The sequence below is a fragment of the Microtus ochrogaster genome, chromosome 16 (genome assembly GCF_000317375.1).
Source record: "Microtus ochrogaster isolate Prairie Vole_2 chromosome 16, MicOch1.0, whole genome shotgun sequence".
In the NCBI taxonomy this organism is placed as follows: Eukaryota; Metazoa; Chordata; class Mammalia; order Rodentia; family Cricetidae; genus Microtus; species Microtus ochrogaster.
Genome location: NC_022018.1, coordinates 56,937,350 through 56,959,441, shown reverse-complemented (window position 1 = coordinate 56,959,441; position 22,092 = coordinate 56,937,350). Strand labels below are relative to the sequence as shown.

The 22,092-nt window shown below is 47.2% G+C and overlaps 1 pseudogene; it reads left to right on the top strand.

Annotated features, from left to right (window-relative positions):
- Nucleotides 1-2,990: 2,990 nt before the first annotated feature.
- Nucleotides 2,991-22,092, top strand: part of LOC113456807 — a 42,769-nt pseudogene continuing 23,667 nt past the window's right edge.

The following is a 22,092-nucleotide window of genomic DNA, read 5'->3' as shown; positions in this document are numbered from 1 at the left end:
TAACCCAAACAGATCTCTGAACCCCTTTACTTGTTGCTGTGATAAAAAGCCTGTACCCAACCTTTCCTTGGATGCGGCAGAGTGGAATCCCGTTCCTCTTAGACCCTACCCTGCCCACAGGGACCTGCTTTTGCTCCTGGTCTGTTTGCCACAACAGGGATGGTACGGCCTCTTACTCGGCTACTTGACATGGAGCCTGCCTTCCAAGCTCTGTCTCCAGCACACTCTATGCACCTCAGGCCCTTTTGAGTGCAGGCAGGCCCTTCTCCCAGTTCTGTACAGACACGAGCTAAAACATTTTGACTGGGCTGTACAACCTTAAATCAGTTGTTTAACCTTTGCTGGCTCTAAGACAGGGAGAGTAAGGAGATCTCCCTCACATCCAAGGGCCTGGCTGAGAAGACACTCTTTTTCCAGAGCTGTGCTGCTGCCCAAGCACATATCCCATGAGCACCTGCTCTGTGGGGAGCATGCTAAGGAAGCCCAAGGACCATCTGCATGGTTCCTCCTTGCTTGCTCCCATCCATGGCAGCCCCTTCACCTCATATCAAAACCCATGAGTCTTTACCAGATGAGTGCTAGTCCCTAGCCAAGCCGTTAAGTTCAAGGATGATTCTAGTCAATCACTGCCCCCATGCCCAGCTGATCAGTCACTGCCCCCATGTCCAGTTGACCATTGAGAAGGGGAGCCACGAGAGAGGAACTGTGTGAAGGTGCCCTGCACACCTTCCAAGCACCTTCCCTGCTGTCTGTCCTGCTGGTCCCCAGTGATCCTCATCTGTCACGAGTGACGACAGCACCTCTCTCACGGCCACTCTGGGCATCCATCACCCATTCTCGCTCCATCCTCTTTCCAGAGCTCGACCGAGCTCGCTCCTAATTAGCCTGGCAGAGCTCAGTCATCACGGGGACGTCCTTGAAGTTGGAGATTTCCACAAAGCTAAACCACTAAATCCCAGGGCCGCCAGCCTGTCTTCACAGCTTCTCCAGTCTGCCAGAAATCCCGCCCACTCCCATACAGAAACTGCAGTCCTGGGGTTCAGTGTCACCCCATCTCAGACCACCTTATCAAGGCGGGTCCAGCCATCCTTTATCTGCCTGCCTCTCTAAGTGCTTCCATCACCCTGATAGGCCTCATAAAAGCTACTTAAAGACACAGCTGCCTGGTTTTGACATCACTGACTTCAAAGGCCTCAAATTAGGTGGGGCCGGTCTGGCTGCTGGGGCTGAGTTCAGAGCAATGTTTGGTGCTCCTGGGACGACCCTGTTGGCCTGGGGATCAGTGCGGGAGCCCTCAAGCTTATCAATAAATACACAGAAATGGTTAGGAGCATGGGCTCTGGAGCCAAGCAGCCCCGGCTTATGTCCTAGTCTGCGGCATGGTAACCAGGCCAGTTGATCACAGCCTTGAACTTCTGGCCATCAGGGCTCAGCCTCCAAACCCCTCTTCCACAGTGGCAGGAGTCTTCCCAGAAGAGTGGGCGTCTACTGTTTAGTAGGGTTTATGCTGGGCAGATGAGAAGGGTTTGGAGGGGGAGATCCTGACTGTAGAGCCACGCAGATTTTCACACAAGTGTGCTTAATGCCAATGAATAGTGTATTTAAAACGTTGAAAATGGTAAGTTTACCTTAGGAATAATTTATCTCCATGTTCTTTTGAAGTCGGATTCCACCTCTACCCAAAACAGAATGTCAGGAGTAAGGAAATAAGGCACTCGGGCCCTTCTCAGCCTCTGGCTGAAATGAAGCGCAAGCCAAGAGCTGGTCACCTCCCTCCAGCCCTATCTGGTCCTATGCTGAATGCACTGGTCGCAGGCAGTATTGCCCCCAAAGGTGTCTGTCATACTCTCCAGCTGTGCCTGACTCACGACTGCTAGGTGCAGCCCCTTGGACCCCACTCCCCTGCCTCTAGCAGCTGTGGGCAAGGCAGTAAGAACAAAAAGGCGAAGGAGGAAGGGGGCATTAGGTCATCCTTAGCTTTTCTCCTGAGTTTCACAGAATGGAATTAAGACGCCTTTTGGGCTCACTGCCCAGAGATAAAATAGGGGATGAAAATATTTATTTGTTTCTAAGGCTTTTGCAATCCCAGATGAAAAGCCCACCTTGGTTGTAACTTACTGCGATTCGAGCTGTCCTGAGGCAGCCCCCCTTCCCTGCCACAGACCCCGAACTTGCTCAAGTTTGGAGTAAGAGGTTCCACAGTCATTCTGGGGGGACAAGGAGGACCCCTGTCCCAACAGAAACTGAATACACTAAACGAGAATTTCCCCTTATTGGCACCAGGGAGTCATAAATAGCCCAGTGGCCTCAGCTGAATCACCAGCGAGAGTACCATGTCAGCATCTCTGTATAAACCAGGGTTTGCTAGGGGATTAGCTCACAGCCATAAAAAATGCTGCTGTAGGCTAAAGCTGGGCCTAAAGGAATCTCAGTCCAGGAACAGATACTGAAAAGAAAGCCAGGTGACACAGCCCTCAAGCCTCCCAGGACAAGAGTGCCTGTCACCAGGGTCTCTTAAGGCAGGCTTTGTGGTCCTCAGCAGAGGTTGGTGACTTAGGGCATCAACCGCAGCTGGCTAAATTCAAACTTGGTTCTTTGTTGGTCTTTTTTTTTTTTTTTAAGCTAAAAGATATGTGCTGCTTTGAGAACTTGGAAAAGGCCTGAGTTGAGCATGTGTGTTCTAAAGCCTTCCCCTTTCCTGGTGAACAGTAAGAGGAGAACTGGGCAGGGTTCAGGGCTCATGCCACTGACACCGCGCGTGTCTTAACTCCATTGAGGATGTGGAAGAAAGAGCTCTCATTGACCGCTAAGGAGAGATAAGAATGTATGCAGTGGCATCTAATAAAAGACAGAATCCTGGAGAAGCTGAGGAAGGTGTAAGGCCACTGTGCAGCCGGGTTTGTTCTTTGAACCATGAGCTGCTGTGGATGCCTGAAGGACTTGAACTGCACGTTGGGAAGACTCAAAATGCTGGACTGGATAAGGTCGTCATGAGGATGGTGCTGCAGCCAGCTGGAGTTAGCACGCAGTTGGTACTTTGGTCTGGAAAACCATATAGCTCATCTCGAGGTGTCGTAAGGAAAATTGGTACCAATTTATCTCTGATTCATTGTTTAAGAACTCAGTTTCAGCTTGCCAGCCATGCAGAAGAATGGAGCCCCGTGCATAGGCTGTGGTGGCATCTTCGGCTAATGTTGAGTGGGTAGTCATAGAAGGAGAATTCTCAGTAACTCAGGCCAGAGGTCAGGTCCAACCCAGGCCCCCCCCCACCCCCCACAAGGATGGCAATTCCTTACTTTGAGAAGCCCCAAGCAAGCACGCTTCCTTCCCAAACTTGTATCAAGACAAACCTCCTCAAAGACGATCCTGGCCAGTGAGAAGGCCTTGCAGAAGAATGAGCTTGCTGCCCTCAGACCTCAGATTGCCAAGACTGTGACCCAGTAGGAGCAACAGAGACCCAGGGCAGGCCACATCTGCTCAGGTAGCACCCCCATCCTCCACTAGTGCTCCCCCAAAGAATGTCTGCTCTAGATCCGATTAAAGAAAGAAGATAGCAAAAGCCTGGTGCTGGAAAGACTTTGACCAAGAGCCTCCTGAAGAAGTCTGACATACAAAATATTCTAGAGATCCTGAAAGATGGGGACAGGGTGAAGTGACGGTGGGCCACCAGGTCAGAGGAAGATGTGGCTACTCTGACCCTGCTGCCCTTGGAGCAGAGGCCCCTGAAAAAGAAGTCACCTCTCAGCATGGACTCAACAGCCAAAGCAACGTGGAAAGGGGATCTCCAAAGCCAGGGTCTGAGGCTGCCTCCGAGCCAGCCCAGTTTGGCCCACGTATATTGAAGTCTACAGGGAAAATGAAGGCTTTAATGTTCCCAACTCCTAATAGACAGTGTGCCCCAAAAGGAGGACATCTTCATTTGTATTTCTGCTTTTCTCACTCAGTTGTTTCTTTGGAAATCTCAAACTTACAGAAAAACACAATTAAAAACAACAACAACAACAACAAAAAAAAAAACAAAGACTAACTCTGAATTTCACTGCCAAGCAGTTTCCAGTGTTAATTTTCCCCTGCAGGCTTTTATTTATATTTAAGTATAACCAAGTGAAATTCAATCTAATAAAATTTTCATTATGACAATGAAAAAAAAAAGATAAAAAAGATAAAGTCCCTGAGTATCCCCTTTAGACATATGTGCCATAAACAGGAGAAGAGGAAAACACTAAGATCAAATCACATTCACTTCCTGATATGTAAACTCCACTGCTCCTATGCCACTGGATATGAATTAACAGCAGTTAGGAAAGAGGAATGAGTGGCAGTTTATGTTGGCTAACAGAACACCACGGTGGACTTTCCCACTTTACATTACTCCTGTATTGGATTGACTCCCCTTTGATATGTCCTGATGGACATTAGTCCTTCATACCATAATATTTCAGCAACGTTGCTGTAGGTCATAAGGTTGGAATTTGCCCACATCCCCAATCGAGGTTTTCTTTAGAAACTCTTGTACTCATCACACAGGGTTAAAGAGCAATGTCAAGACAGAAAGATGTGTTTGAGTGCAGCATCAAAAGAAGAGAAGGGAGGGGCAGGAGGGAGGGGAGGGGAAGGAAGGGAAGAAGGAGGGTGGAGGAGAGAGAAGAGAGGGGAGAGAAGAGATGGGAGAAGAGAGGAGGGGGAGGAGGAGAGTGGAGGGGAGGGGGAGAGGAGAGGAGAGGGAGGGAGGAGAGGGAGGGAGGGGATAGAAGATGGCTAGTAGGTGAAGTGCTTGCTGCACTTCAAGACTGAGGACCTGATTTGGATCTCCAGAATCCATGTACAAGCTGGGGGCATGGTGGTGCGGGCATGGTGGTGCGGGCATGGTGGTGAAGGCCTGGAACCTGGCTCTGGGCGGCAGAGACAGCTGGGTCTGGGGGCTTGCTGACTAGCCATTCCAGCTTCAAAGAGTGAACTCCAAGTTCAGTGAAGACCCACCCTCAACAAATAAGGTTGAAATGCAGTCAAGGAAGACAACCAGTGCCGACCTCTGACCTCCACATGTGCCCACATGGGCAAAACCTTCACTCACACACACACACACACACACACACACACACACACACACACGTACACACACACGTACACACACAGACACATACGTACACACACGTATACACACACACATACACACACGTACATTTTTAAATTTGCTCATGACTTCCTGAAGAAAGCTATGGGTGGAATAACCTTATATTAACCAATTCTGAAAGTCTTGGGGACGGGAAGGGAAGTGGACAGAGGGATTCTCTTACAAACTATTCCTTCCTCCCTCTTTCCTTCCTGTTTTCTTTCTTAAGACAGGGTCTCTTATGTAGCCATGACTGACCTAGAACTAACTCTCTGTGCAAACCAGGCTGTCCTCCTGCCTCTGCCTCCAAACTAGTGGGATTAAAGGCATGTGCCACCATGCTTGTGACATTTTCTTTATAGACTTTGATGCTACTTTGTTTTTAAAATATAAAACATATCACTTTATAATATTCTAAGTAGAAAAAATCTTTACCCCAAAATACAAAGTTCACTGGAAGAAGGGAAGAGGTTATAGATACTCAGAACAAGCTTAATCAATATGCAGACTAATCAATGGCCACTGTGAAGTGGTTCAAGAACAGCATTGCTGGGCGGTGGTGGCGCACATCTTTAATCCCAGCACGTGGGAGGCAGAGGCAGGAGGATCTCTGTGAGTTGTAGGCCAGTCTGGTCTACAGAGCATGTGCCAGGACAGGCTCCAGAGCTACACACAGAAACCCTGTCTCGAAAAACAAATAAACAAAAAACAAACAAGAAAGGAAGGAAGGAAAGAAAGAAAGGAAGAAGGTGGGAAAGAAAGGAAGAAGGAAAGAAGAAAATAAAGAAAAAATAGAAAAAAAAACCCCACAGTCTTTTACCCAGGAGAGTAGAGGGTAGGTGGGTACAAAATACCCAACATCCTCAGAGACCAGTTAGGAAATCCACACAAGTGTAGAGGTAGATAAAATCTGAACTTTCGGGGACAGGGCTTCCTGGTGGGGGCATCCCAAGCTGGACCAGGGCAGCGCAAGAGGAGACGGCAACATCAACGAAGGGGGCTGGATGTGAAGTTACCTGGTAAGGAGCGATGGAGACTTGAGAAAAGAAGGCAGCAGCAGGAAGTTCTCAGCAATGCTTCAGCCTGTGGAACCTTCTAGTCTTCAGAGGGTGTGGAGGCGAAAGGGGAGTTAGCTCATCAATACCGAGCCACATCTGAAGAAGACCAGCTTCCTCTCCCTTCAAGGTGGCCTTGGTCTCCCAGGGGACTTCACAACCAAGCTGCTCTCAGTTCCAGGACTTGGGAGTGCTAGGTGCAGGCCTGTGAGGCGCATCTCTGGGTCACACTGCAGCTTCTAAAACCATGCCCGCCTCTCTGTCATGTTGCTTCAAACACATAGTCTATCTTTCCAACCGTCCTGGAAGGCAGCGGCCACGTCAGTGAGGTGAAGCAAGTTCTCTGTTCATTCAGACTTGGTTTCTGTGGCAGCGTCTCTCATTCTCTACTTTGACCCCGGGGGTGAAGCAGCAGGCAGGACGCATTGCCAAGTCTTGGGAAGCAAAGCTTGGACTATGGGCACTACCAGACTGATAAACTGGTTTGCCTTGAGATTCCAGGAGAATACAGCACCCATACTATCTTCCTCAGGCAGCATTTGGGCAAAGAGGGCATTGAGCGTGTCCATTTCTACAGGGAAGAAAACAACCAGCTTGTAAATTACTGTTATCAAAGGCACAGAGAGTAATCGGTTTCACCTGTGGTTTCTGAGGCCTGTGGTGTTCCCACAAACCCTTCCTTTGTCAAAAGGGTAACACTCCATAGGCCTAGAGCTCACACAAGTCTTGATAAAGCTTACATTCCAGACTACATGGGCACAGTAAAGCCAGCTCTGGAGAGAGACACACCCACCCTCAGAATGCTCATCCTTGTCGAGAAATCAGACAGGCCTGCTTGGTGTGGCTCACATCCATGCCCCTGGCCTTCAGTCTGCACCTACAAGGATTCACTTTGCTCTGCTCACTACAGATACCATCCTAAAAGGATGTGGGCAGGACAGAGCTCGCAGACGCACACAAGCCCTCACTGTGGCTGTGCTCCTAACTCAGTCCTCAACCCTTCAAGCAGGTGTGACCTCTTTCATGGTCTGACAACTGCCCCCCCCTCCAACCTACCTTCTCCAAAAGAACCCACATATCACCCCAACTTCTTTGGGAGCAGTTCCTAGAGCCCCAAAGGCCTGGTTCTCTTCCTCGGCACCAACTTCCCTCGTTTTATGAAGTCTTTGCTTTCTGCTCACAAGAGCTAAAGACCCTTCAGGGAATACCCCTTGTAAGCCAGGGTCGGGGTACAGCAGTGAGGGAAACAGAGCCCTGTCCTGGTAGGATTTAATTTTTAGCATAACTGGAAAAAATCAAGTTCATTCATAAATATCTAGCTTAAGACCGAGCAAGGCTGGGAGGGCCAGGATGGGTAGCCGTGGGTTTGACAGGGTGTTCTGTGAAGTCCCTTCCTGTGGGATGGTTATGGCTCTTAAATGTTGGGGGCTAGAGTGACGAGTTCATCTGTAATGGGTTTATTTCTCACCCTGTTCACTTTTATTACAGTCCTGTTCACTCTGCACACGAGATTCTAACTTCAACAGAAGCGTATTTGGGTAATCTGATATAAACTAAATTTAAACTTTGACCTCCAACAATAAAATTGCTACTTTCCCTTCTCTGAAGACCCGGAATGCAGATGAAGGGCCTGATAGCTTCACTTTCTGGGTTTCTACCTGACAGCTAACATGATTCTAAGCTTTGCTCGGAACCATCTGGGGACAGGTCGGGCCTGCGGTGGGCAGCTAGCCCGGAGCCCTTCTCGCTTGGAGAGAAGTCACACACTTCTCTCTTGTTCTTGCAGCCTAGCTTCTGCTGTGTGGTACTGCTGCTCAGGGCCAAGCTGGAGCCGAAAACACAAAATCCACCCACTGCCTTCCACTGAACAAAAATCTGTGCTGACTCCCATTTTGAAGGAACCGCTTTAATCCCCACCGCGGGTCAAGGTTAAGTGTGGGCTTACTCCAATCTGCCCCACGTCATGTTCTAATTCCTATAGGTTATCTGACTTGGAAACGAAGGCAGACGGTTGCAGGTCCACGTGGGGCTGGCTGCAACCAAGACCACTGCCTTCCTCTGCGCCTCCAACAGCCGCCTTGCCTGCCACTGTTCATCCGCCATTTCCCAGACTCTGAGCACAGCCTTCACACTGCTCAGGTTTCTAGCGACAAAATTAAAGCCTCACTTTTACTATATTTTTTTTCTAAAGAGAGAAATTAAATGTCACAGTCTGGACCAGAATAAGCCACAGAGCGTTCAGATCCAGGGGTGCCCTGCATTAATAACCATTCACCGAGGAAGCATTTCCTGTTTATACATGGAGCTAATGAGAATCCATCATGCCTGTCAAATACACTGAACAGCAAATTCAAATGTCAAACCAAATGTAAGAGGTCACACATTTCCTTTGCTAACTAAAAGTGTAATTCATAAATATTATTGCTACCAAACTCTCCATCTACATCATTTGTTTAGAAATATGCACATGTAATATAAATTGTGATCAAGTTAAATGGGTATATTATTTCCTGTTTTAAGGGCTAACAGCAGCATGAATTATGCTTTACTGCGAAGAAGGCTTGAGTCATCAGCAGCTCTGCCCGAGCACAGCCGCGCATTTTACACCCCCAGGTTGAGGCCTGTACATCCATTCATAAATACTTTACATTACCCGGCTCTGCGGATAACTTTCACTTCTTCAGCTGCCTTATAAAACAGCTCTTACTGCTGCAAAGGTCAGCTAAATGGATGTAAGCTTTGGACCTCACTACGCTTAAAAACAAAAGTAAAAACAGAACAGCTTTACAAAAGCAAGGGTCTTCAGTTCCGTCGGCAAGCCCAACTCCAGAATCCCAAGCAGACTGAAGTTTCGCATCTGCGCATGGGTGGGTGAGACGTGACAGTTGGAACAACCACGCAAGCCCGGGAAGGAGCTACAGAGCTAGGGAGCACAATTCCATTCCGTTTTGTCTACCATTAACTCATTGACCGTGCTCAGTTTGAAAAGAGAAAACATGTGTATATGTCACTATTTATACTGTTTTAGAATGTAAGGCTTTCCAGGGGGCACAGGGAGAGCAGAGCAAACAGAAGTAGGCTTTCATCTAAAACACAAGAGTGACAAATAGAACCTGCCAGACAGGGACATGGAAGGACGGCATCAAAGCTGACTGACCATTGCTGGCCATGCTCTGGCTGTTCAAGAAAGGAGTACAGATTCACTCCCCAGTCAACGAAAATTCCCACCAGTGACCTAATAAATATAAACACATGGTTAAGCCCTACTCTCCCAGGCTGAGTCTGATGGAGCTGTTCTTACAGGCAGGCTGGGAACTTAGCCCTGAGTTACAGCACAGCAGAGCCTTGCCAGACTCATAGCCAGGGAAGCCAGAGACCTCCTGCCACCACATCCAAGGACCCTTGAGCCGAGCCAGGAGGAAGAGAGGGTGGGCAAGAGGGTCCCGAGGAAGCCTGACTCGTCATTGGTTCTGAATCTTTGCAAATCTTCCAAAAGGAGCCTTTGGGACACCGGCGTGGCGGATGATTGTGCAACCGAAGTGTCTTTGATGTCACAGATCAGGGAGGAGGTTAAGCTGAGCTTCTGCGAAAGATAACCAAGACAACCCCCAGCTTTTGAAGTCTGGCGATGACCATTTCAGGAACTCCAGTTTCAGAAGATGCCGTTGACAGACAACAGCGGTGGTTGTTCGTGTGGACATCACAGGGCAAGGGTGGCCTGCTTCTCTCCTGCCCAGTGACTTCCCCGAAGGACCTGAGGTCAGCTCGAGAACGGTGCTGCTGCAGGACAGGTTGAGAGTGCATGGCTCCCACTGAATTCTTTCAGTTTGCTTTCTTCCAATGGGTTTTTAATGGCATTTTCTCCCGCTTGTAAGCTAATTTGGGGGATGGAGAGGTGGCTTAGCAGTTAAGAGCACTTGTTCTTACAGAAAACTTGGGTTCAATTTCCAGCCCCCATGTGGCAATTCACAACCATCTATGACTCTAGCTCCAAGGGATCTGACGCCCTCTCTGGCCGCCACAGGCACTGCATACACCTGATGCATGCATGTACACAGATGTAGGTAAACACTCATGCACATAAAACAAACATAAATAACTCATTTTTTAAAAAAGATAACGTTACCCTGTCTTGAAAAACCAAAAAAAAAAAAAAAGATAACGTTATATCATTGAGTCATCTGAAATGGCGGACTATCACATTTGTTACCTATGTTTGGAAGGTCAGTAAAAGATAATGACGTTTACATTGCATTTTTTAATTATGGCAATTTATGTAAGATGGATGCCCTGGCTTTGTCTGTGTGCTTGCTTTTGCAGTGCTGGGGACAAGGCACGTGGCCTCACATGTGCTCGGCAAGGGCCCTGCCACTGGCCTATGTCTCTGGTCCTCTGTTCAGTTTTAATGAACATATGAAAACACAAGACAGCATCTCACATGGGCTTCCCAAGCTCCCCTAGAAATCAGCCTTGATTTGATTCCTGCCACCACACACCAATGCCCCCACTTAGCCCTCCTTTTAGGTAACTTAGTTCTTAAAATCCAGCTTCACTCACTCACATGCCTGACAGTCATCCATGGCATTGCATAGCCTACATATTCTACCACGTGTGCATGCTGCTGCCTGACTGGGCCTGATAAGCTATGTATTCTTCGCCATGGACATCTGATTTTTGCTTTTTTATTCTGTCATTGATTTGGGAGGGCTTTTTAATTATTGCTTTTTATTTGTTGTGCTAGAGATCAAACCCAAAGCCTTGGCCACACTAGGGCAACTGCTCTAACACTGAATTACAACCCCAGCCCTTTGATTTTTGAAGGTAAGTTTTATTGTGTATGGGTAGCCCAGGTGAGCCTAGAATTTACTGTGCAGTCCCAGATTGTCCTTACACCCTCAATTCTCCATCTTTCTGCCTCCTACGTGCTAGGATGACAGGCATGTAGCACCACGCTTGACCTACTCCTAGACAGTTGTGAATATCCTTATTCAAGGATTTTTATGGAAACTTATTTTTATTTCTCTGAGGTTAATACCTAGGATTAGAATTTCTGGGTCACAGGATAGATGTATTTTTAACTTTTAAGAAAATGCCGGTTTCCCTGGGTTGTCATACCATGTCATACTCCAGCCAGTAGTGCACAAGCATCTAGTTCTTCCAGACACTGCCAGTGCCGAGTTGTCTCACCTCAACGTTGTGCCAGTGTCCAGCGGTGACACTGTGACTGGACTTCCTGCTTCCCGATCTAATGATGTCAAGCACTTTTTCATGTGCTGCTATGTTTATGCTTGTTCTGAAGGGTCCGTGTGGAAGCCTAGTCATCAGAACAGTGGTGGGAGAGGAGGTAGAACCTGTTAGCGGTAGGGCCAAGCGGGTCATAGTGAAGTCACTGGAGCCTTGTCCTCAGATGGGCCTGGTACTGGCCTCACTGAGTGAGCGAGCTGTGCTCTAGGACCGAGTTCCTCCAAAGGACCACGTCTAACTTCCTGTCTGACTGTCTTCACATACATACTCTCCCACATGTTCCTGCCATGATGATTCTCTCATTGTCTGATACCACCAAAGGGGCCCTCACCAGACACTAAGCCAATGGGACTTCCCAGGTGTGTCTTCCAACCTCCCAAACTGTGAGTTACTGAGGTTTCCTTTCCTCAGAAGGGCCTGGCTTCATACTTTTGATTCCTAGGTATCTGTATATCATCCGTGGGCTTACTAGCCATTTGTCCATCATCTTTTATGAAGTTTCTCTTCAAGTCATTTCACTCACTTTTAATTGGATGTTCGTCATTTATTTAACTTTTAAAATCTTTCATATATTCTAAATGGAAGTCTTTTGTCAGGTATACCTGTTGGCAAATTTGTGGCTTAGCTATGAACGCTCTTAGCAGTGTCCCTTGAGCAGGGATGTCTAATTGTGACAGTTTATCCAGCTCTTTCAGCTGGCCAGAACTTTGTGTAACCTCTCTAGGAAGCCTTCCACCCTGTCTTTTCTAATAGTTTTATTATTTCAGATCAGTGCACTGATTCACACTAAACTGACTTCATATATGGTTAGAAGTAGGAACATATACAGATGTCCATTTGTTTAAAAGATAGTCAGCTGTACTTGGAGCATTTCTTCAAGTTACTCTTTCTCTATTGACCTAGCTTGCTTTTCTGCTTTCAAAACACGACTTGGGAAGGGCAGGGCTTTTACCCTTTTAAGTCTCAGGTCCATCACTGAGGGGAAACCAAGGCAGAACTAAAGCACAGCAGGTCCTGGAGCAGAGACCGTAGAGGACACTGCTTACCAGCTCACTCCCCACAGCTTGTCCAGCCTACTTCTTAAACCACACGGGACCTGCTGCCCAGGGACAGCTCCCTGCCTAGAGGTCTGGGCCCTCCGGTTCCAATCATTACTCAAGAAAACAATAAAAAGATTTGCTCATAGGGCAGTTGAATGAAAACAACGTGGGCTTCAACTGAGATCCCCTCCTCCACCAGATATGTCTAGGTTTATAGGAAGCTGACGAAAACCAACCAAACTCAACTTGGTTGAGCTGAGCCTTCCGATTCAGGAACACTGTATAGCTCTTCCATTTCCCTGATTTTTCTTTAGTTTCTCCCAGAAATAGTTTATAGTTCTAGTCACACATCTTTTATTAGATTTGATTCCTAAACATTTCAATTTTTATATTTTAATACATGTCATTTTCAAATTCATATTGTTAAATGTTCATTGCCAATATGCTGAATTATACCTGACATGTCATCTTTTAATTATCTTTGAATTTAAAACATTTTGTAGCTCCCTTTGTGACTTCTTTGACCCATGATGTTGTCTTTGGTGTGTGCTATTTAATTTCCAAGCTTTAGAATAATTTCCTACGCGTTTTATCACTATTGGTTTCTACCTTAATTCCGTTGTGGCCAGAGAAAATATTTATGTATTCAGTCCTTAGCAATGCTGAGATGTATTTATGGGCTACTTCATGTTTGGTTCCCAGCACCCAAGTTCGCTGGAAAACGTGTGTTGTTTATTGAGCAGTCTGGCTTCTAATTGCCATAGAGCTCAAGTTATTGGAAAGTTGTATAACGTTACCAAACCAGCATCAGTCTTCATCGTCACCACAAACACCTGAGAGACACAATTCAAAAATAATAAAAACTTATTTTGGCTCATGGTCTCGAGATTTCAGTCCAAGACTGACTTGATTCCATTACTTCCGGTCTGAAGCCAGGAAGAGTGTCATGGACATCACAATATGGTGGCCAAGAAGGAGAGGGGTGGGGAGAAGAAAGAGTGAGAGGCAAAGAGCTAGAAAAACCCTTCGAAGACTCATGTCCATGACCTACTTCCTGCAACTAGGTCCCAGCTATCACATCCCCCCTGACAACCTCCAAGCCATTCAAAGACTGGATCCACCACAGACTAAACCATTGACTGAGTTAGAGCCCTGTGATCTACAGTCTCTGGAGATACCCTCAGAAGTGCCCAGAAGTATCCTTGCTAACCTCCTCGGTGTCTCTCCGTTCAGTTAGGCTGACCTAGCATTTAGTCCGCTTCACACGCTCCCTTTTCAGCCTGTCAGCTGCTGAGAGAGTAGTTCTTCAGCTGGGAGTAAGGCAGCTATACAGTTCCCTTCAGTTCTGACGACTTTTGCTTCATATATTTTGGTTATTGGGTATAGAAAGTTTTTTTTTGATTGATTAAAATTTAAATATAATCATAAGATGTCCCCTTTAATTTTCCATCATCTTGAAGTCTACACTGTATAGTCTACACTACAGCTCTATCTAGTTTTTTGTGTACAGTATTTGGTATATATATTTTAAAATCTTCTACTTTCAACTCCGTATCTTCATGTCTAAAGTGTTATTCCTCATAAGGCACATAGAGTTGGGTCCTGCATCTTTACTCTCTGCTTTCACTTGGGATGATTAGTCTGTTATTGATGAATTTGCTCATATATTTTATTTTATATATACCAAATTTGAGATCTATCTTTATATATTCATTTTTTACTGTTGAAGAATTTTATGCATGCATATAATGAATTTCCTCCCCTCCACCCCTCCCCTGCCCTTTCTGCACTTTGATTTCTTGTTCTATGCATTCTGTATCTTGGAGAAGAATTTTGTTTCATCACCTATACTACCTTTTTGGTCCTGCCACTCTAAATTATACTCTAAACATTTCTGTAGAGACTGTATTCTTTATCTTGAATTCATCACAACTTACCTTCAAAAATATTCCATTACTACACTAGCCATTGAGAAATGTCAAAGTAAATGTTGGCATACATGTCATATGTGTTTATGTATGTTTCTAAGGTTGGAAGTCACATGTTTATTATTTTTCTTTACATGACCTGTTGCCTTGAAAGAGTTTTGAGGGTGCCTTTCACTCACCCTTAATCATCCAATCACTTTTCTCACCTTTGCTTGACAAGAAGAAACTTAAGGAAGGGTGGCTCTCTTAGTTTGTAAAGACGCAGACTAGTGCCTGAACAATGTGGTGGAAACTGCTCATGGAGGTAGAACACATGGCAACCAACAGCTCAGCAGACCAGAAATAGAGATGACAGAAAGTGACACCAGGGTGTAAACCGTAAGACCCACCCCATCAACCCACTTCCCCCAGCTAGACCCCACCAAAGACCCAACAGCTCTCAAACGCAGCGCCACTGGCTGAGGACCAAGCTCAAACCCATGAGCCTGTGGGGGATGCCTTACAATCACATGGTGATGTTGCTGGTGACACTGATGGTCCTGTTTGTGCAACCACTTTCTAGTAGACCAGGTTTCCTTCTAAAATCGTTCCTGCCTGCTCCTGGAAGTCCTCTTCCCATGTCCTGACCACTGGAGACATTTCTGTGGCTTTTGTCTTCTTTGTCTCGTCACTGGCTGTCAACTATCAGCTTGTCAGGGCTGTCCATCTGTCTTTCTTGCCAGGCTAGAGCTGTTGTATCATTGTCTACTGTCTTTTGTTATATCTGATGAGCCCTTGCCCTCATTCTTATAATTGTTTACCTTGGCTTTTTCCTTCCTTTTCTGGCTGATTTCAAGATTTTTTTTTCTTAATTTAAAGGAAAGTAAGGACTTTCTCTCTTGGCTATGATCTTATTAGGGATTTTCTGTGTTCCTTGAGCTGAGTGGGTTCTGTTTCTTCCTGAGTTTCACAATTTTTTTTCCTGATCTTGTCATTGATTTCTTCTGCCTTTTTCTCTCATCTCCTTCTGGAGCTCTGGTTGGTTGGTTGTTAGGCCAATTGCTGTTACATTTTTCGCTTGTGTCCTATTCTGCTTCCTATTGCTATGACCAATGCCTTGACCCAAAGGATTTAGTTTATCTTACAAACTCCTTGGTCATAATCTGTCACTGGAGGAGTTCAGAGCAAGACCTCCAGGGCAGGAACCTGGTGACAAGGACAGAATCGAAAACCATGGAAGAGTATTGCTCACTGCCTTGCTCAGATGACTGGACTGTTGCTCACAGCCTTGCTCAGATAACTGAACTGATGCTCACGGCCTTGCTCAAATAACTGGACTGTTGCTCACTGTCTTGTTCAGTTAACTGGATTGATATTCACTGCCTTGCTCAGATAACTGGACTGTTGCTCACGGCCTTGCTCAGATAACTTTCCCACACAGCCCAGGCCCACTTGCCCAGGGAGCATCACCGCCCATAGTAGGCGGACCTTACCTATCAATTAGCATTTAAGAAAACACCACACAGCTATGTCTATAGGCCAATCTGGAGACCCTAATCCCTCAGTCGGGGCTCCCTCTTCCCACGAGAGTATAGTTGATAACCAATATTTGCCATCACGGTTTGGTTTCACTTTTTGTTTCAATACTCAGAACCACTGAGTCCCAGTCTCCTGAGGTCACGTTTGTTCTTCTGTCTTCAGTCCTAGTGTTCCCACTTAGCATCTTAGCCAGGTCTCACAGCTCCACTGTGAATGTGTTGCCTGTCTTTCCATTAGGTCCTTATACTTATGCCAAAGACCTAATAGGCAGGGACTACATATACAGTTTGACAATGTCTGATGATTCCAACTTTCATGGGATTATTTTGCATCTTAACAATCACATCTTTCTTTCTTTAAGATGAGTGTGCTTGGTAAGTCTATACTGAATGCCACATATTACATTTATAGTAGAGAGGTGACAAAATGCATACTAAAATGGAGAGCTCTATTAGCATGTTCACGCATGAAGATAAATGAGTGTCTGGTTTCTATTGAGCGGGTTGTGGACTTTGTTATTTTAGCCGCATCCAGCGGTGATCACAACCCGTACTCATTGTTAAGCCCAGTATGACAGTTTGTCTCAATGCTCCTAACGACTGTGATAGCTTGAAGGAGAAATGGCCCCTACAGGCTCAGACGTTTGAACATTTGGTCCCCAGATGATGGCACTATTGGGGACTGTTATGAAACCTTTGGAAGGTAGAGCCTTGTTGGAGGAAGTTGGTCACAAGGGGGTGGGCTTTAGAACTTTATAGTCTGGCCTTGCTTCCTGTTCTCTTCCTCCCTTCTCCTTCCCTCCTCCTGTCCCTCCCTCTCTCCTCTCTCCTCCTTCTATGTGCAGATGAAATGTGACCTCTCTGCTCCCTCCCTGCCAGGCTAACCTCCATTCCTGCTACCCCAGCTTCCTGCCATGATGGACTCTCCCTCCAGAACCGTAGCTGAAATAGACCTTTTAGTTTCGGAACTGATTCGCCTGGGTATTCTATTACAGCAACAGAAAAATAACTAACACGACCACCTCGCCCCTCGTGAACTACAAGATGAGAGAGGTCTCTCAGCATTACCGCCCATCTTCAGGAGCTGCTGCTGCCTGGTGCCCTGTGGAAGTCCTTGCAAGCCGAATCTATTTAGGGAGCCTGACATTTGGCCTTAGAGAGGATCGTGAATTCCCACCTTTCTCCCAGCAGCAGGAGCAGTAAACTGAGGAACCATAGCATGGGCAGGTGTCTGGGTCTCATCCAGCAGGAGAAAACTGCCCCATACTCTGGAGGTTCTAACTGAGAGTTAGCCGCTACCCATCCTCCAGCAACACATGACTGTGGACTGTTCCCCCGGTGTGGTTCAAGGTAGTTCCTTTTGGTTCTCCTGCCCTAGCTGCAGATGGGACCCCTACACCCATTCAGTCCCTTGCTGCTAGCAGACAACCTCACCTCTCACTCCCCAGACATCAGGAGTGATAGGCGGTTCCATTGGTTTTCCTTACATTTAACTATAGTACAGGGTGTTCCTGCAACGTAGGTGTCCTCTAGCCCCTGGTCTGCCCTGACTCTCTTCTTTAGGTTCATAGAAGCCCATGGACTAGAGGGAGACAAGGGAACACACCCATGAATTCTATATTGTGTTGTTGCCCACACTCGGCTCTCCTAAGTCCAGTATCCTTGTAACTGTTTACGACTCCCCTCCTCTCCTCCACTTCCCTCTCTTCCTTCCTCCCCACCTCCCTCTTGCTGCTCTACCCAAGATAAAGCAGCCATGTTTCTTAGGAAAGCCCACTATTCAGCTTTAATTCACTAGGTTATATCTTCGAGGTTGCTCTGTGATGGACTGGATATGATTTTGTAAGCTGTCTGATGTTTTTATTTTTAATGATTAGGGTAAGGGCATCATTCTCTTATGAATTTTACATCCTAGATGGAGTTCCTTCCTAAGGATGAATATTAGTAATAACTTGCTTTGAGTTTGTATTTACAGGATTTCTAATGTTTGTTTCTCACACATTACTTCTTTGCTAATGAAACTGAAATGAAGTCTCACTTCCCCTCCCCGTGAGTCTCATAACCTTTTGTATATGGAGCTGTTCATATGAGGGAAGGAGTTCATGCATCATAAACAAAGGAATAAGCTCAGAACTGTAACTACAAAGCAAGACATAGCCGCCGAGCGTTAGACACACAGCAGGCTGGACATACAGCCACCATCAGTTAGACACACAGCAGGCCAGATACACAGTCACCGTGGGTTAGACACACAACAGGCCAGATACACAGTCACCGTGGGTTAGACACACAGTAGGCTGGACACGCAGTCACCAAGGGGTAGACACTCAGCAGGTAAAGCAAGTAGTGTTTTATATGTGCACAATTTTGTTTCTTACCACTCAATGAATGGCATGTTGGTTATTAGGTGAGGAAATGCATGCTTGGGGAAATTAAATGAGATGGCTAAACCACAGGACCACTACCCTAAGCAGTGTGGGTGCTGGAAACCACACTCAACCTACATGTCTTAGGGAGGTGAGTGGGAGTGGGGGTTATAATTTCCTTAAGCTGAGCTGTCTTTCAGTGATGATCGGGCATCTGAATTTGGACCGGCTCATGTGTCTCTCTGTACATCCAAGCCCTGAGTAACACAAGCACCCCACTCCCACATACCCCACTCCCACCCCCACATGATTCTTCCATGACAAACTTTGCCTCCCATATTTTATGTTCCCAGGTGCCCTGAAATCATTCTGTTCTTAGGAAGAAGCCTTTCCCCAGGGCATGCACCAGACTCAGGACCAAGACCGGATAAGGGCACACAGTGAGGAAGACGAGATACACCTGTAAGCAGGACCAGGATGAAGGTAAGAAGACAGACTGACTGCCCAGGAAAGCTCCACCAGTGCTCTGTCTGCAGGAAAGCAGGAGAACAGCAATGCACTATGGGCCAGCAGCTACCAGAGCTGCAGAACAAGCCTGTGGCTTTGAGGGAAACATCATCTACTCCACTTGGAATTCAACAGCAGTCCTTCCCAGACGTGTGGTCTCAAATGGAGCTTGGCCTTCTTCAAACAACCCTAGCCATTCAAAGCCAGATTCTCTACAATCATTTGTAAAAGGACAAATACTGCTCATGGGGGACCAGAGATCAAACTCACCTAAATCTCCTCTATCAGTGGGCAGCTACTTCCTGGAGTCTGAGAATGTGCCTGGTGCTGCTTCCTGGTCTGCCTGGCTGTCCCTTCCTTAGGTACCTGGAATCCTGGAAAGGCAGAAATGTGGTTTTACTTAGACAAGTCTCTATCTCTGGCAGATGGACGGGATGATAACCAGCAGTCCAATCAGCTCCTGCTCCGATGGCCGCCACAGGCTATTTTGGAATTCGTCCCTGGGATAGCTGCGGCTGCTTTCTTTAAAGGGGATCAAAACATTGAAACGCATCCAAGAGTTCTGCTCAGTAACCCAAGAGCAGATGCCGTTCATTAATAGGAAATGCACAAGGTACTTCCCTGACGTTCTTAAAATTCCCTCAACATTCCTCAGGGGAAAGTGGGCCCCTTGGCTGTGAGTCCTCCTCTTACAGGACTGTTTGTGTCACAGGCTAGCCCTTCTGGGATGAGCTTACCTCTAGGAACAAGAAAAATTAGGCTGCTTGTTTGTTTGTTTGTTTGTTTCCATTTGGGTAACCAGCAAAGGAACAGTATATTCTGGGCTCTTCAGGCTAAGGTGGGCTTGGAGCATTTAGAGAAAGCCCATTGTGGAGTGCTGAAGATGAAAGGGGTTGGGATCTGGGACACTTGACATGACACAGGGCCATGTGTGCGTGACCTGCTTGTGTCCCTATTTTTGCTGCTGCTAACTGGCATTCTGGCCCTGTCACTTTCTTCCCCATCATGTCATGTCCCATGGTGATCTCGGCTCCCCTAAAAGCCTCCTAGATTAGAGACCAGAGGTTACCACACAGCACCACACACGCTCAGGGAATATTTATTGAGTGAATCAATAAATAAGTAGATAACCAAAGGGGGAGCCCTGGGAGTGGGAGGGGACCCCAAAGGCCAGTGTCTACTCACCCTATCTCCATGGGGTGAAGGGATCATCCCACCCTCTTCCACTGAAGTAAGCAATGAAATTGCAATGTGCCTCCCAGAGGGAAGCCAGGATCTGGAGGATCAAACACTTTATGGGTCTGCCAGGCAGGCAGGTTCCCAAACAGAACTCCCCTCAGAAGGAGGCAGAAACTGCGGGGCAGCAGCCTCTCCCTCTGCTTCCTTTAGCTCCCACAGGCCTGTTCCTGCTTCCTTTCTTTTTCTGTGATAAAGCAATCTGCACAGCGGCAAGAAAGGACTTATTTGGCTCATTTCAAGCCACAGTTTTTCACCGAGGGAAATCAGGACGGGAACTCAAGTGGGAACTTGAAGCAGAAACCGTGGAGGGATGCTGCTTGCTGGCTGGCTCTCTGACTTTCTCACAGGTTTATCCTCAGCTAGCTTTTACATGCTTCCCTAGACCATCTGCCCAGGGAATGGTGCTGCCAAGAGTGGGCTGAGCCTTCCTATGTCAACAACCAAGACAGTCCCCCCCAGACATGCCCACAGGTTTCAGTTTATTAAGACTCCCTTCTAAGATGACTCCCGTCTGTGGAGCTGACAGCGCTAACTGGGACAATGGCTAAGCTATGACAAGCTCACAGTGTGGCTGGAAACATCAAACAAGATGCTGTCATAACGAACTCATTAACATACGCCCAGGACTCTAATGGGTAAGTGGAGGGGGTGAACAGCAATGGGAAGAAACTGCATTCTCGATGCTGGAACATCCTAGCCTAAGGCACAAGGGGTGGGCATAAGGAACTGGCTAGACCAAAGGGCCTAGAGCTCTCACAATATGGCAGCCTGCCTGGATCTCTGTGCCATGACACCAAGGCCTCAGTCAAGAGACTAGTCCGTGGAAATGAGGTCGGTGGGGAAACTGGGGAACCCTATGCAGGCAGGCTCTGTAGCTGAAGACAGGAGGACAAGGCCACTGTTGCTGTGTTGTTACTGATAGAGCGGTGCTGACACACCTAGCCTCTCACAACTGCACACCCTCTTACTAGGAGACTCAGTCTGACTTACAGCCGTATTCCACCAGGCGCCTGGACGCAGCCTTTATCACACAGCAAGCAGGAAGGCTGGCTGCCAGACACTGTCATTCACTGCTGTGCCCACAGACCTACGAACACATGTTGGTTCCTCCCCTAACAGCCAGCCTTGACTTGGCCCTTGCCCCAGTGTTTTCTTATTTGATGTCTGTCCTACTATAGCGTGTATATTTCTAATCCACTTCTGATCCTCATTTGTACAAAATGGGGCACAAATTAAAAGCGAAAGGGGACACCGGTGATGAAGGAACGGAGCCTTGGAAGCGGCTTTCCCAGCTTCAGTAGCAGAACCGCTCTGCTGACCTTTCCGGCCCTATCCACCTCCACGAAGACGCCAATGGTGAAGTTCAGGTTTGTCCTTAGGAGGCCTTGCTACCAAGCTGCTCCCCAGATTGTGTTACCTCGGGCCCCATGGAGAGGTTGCCTAGCAACACCTACCAGCTTCATGCCTCTAAATCCCTCATTTGTGTCTTCCATGCAAGCAGCACACTGTTCTCTGACCCCGGTCAGCAGCCTGCCCTCCCACACCTCTCCCTAGAGCAGGGCTGAGCCTCTGCCCTGGGCAGGTGGAGGCAGGAGCCCGGACCTTGCTTTACTCCTGACCAAGATTCCAGGCTGTTGAGCATGAGTGGAGATAGACAGGCAGACACCTTCAAGCTTCGGGAGCTGCTCTGCCTGTGCTGGGGGGGGGGGGTAGATAGCCCAAAGAGGAAAGGAGAGGAAGGGGAGAGAAGATAGCTGAAGCTTAAAGCCCGAACAGCCATTCCAGCACATGCCTCCTTAGAGACTTTAGCTCTTGTCAGGTAGTGTTTCATCCAGAAGGGTCAAAAACATACAAGCAAATAAACAAACGATGGTGTGCTTAAGATGGGTCGAAACGGTAGGAAAAAATAAACACGGTGTTTTAAAACAAGACCGTGTTACCTATCTGTGGAAGCAAAGAGACTAGAAGCTTTGCGTGTGACCAGGATGGCTTTGTGATACGCATATTTCTCCTGAGCTTCAGGAAGCTGAGGGGCTGGGAGTAGGGCTGGGGATGAGGGTAGGGGTGGGGTGGGGTGGGACTG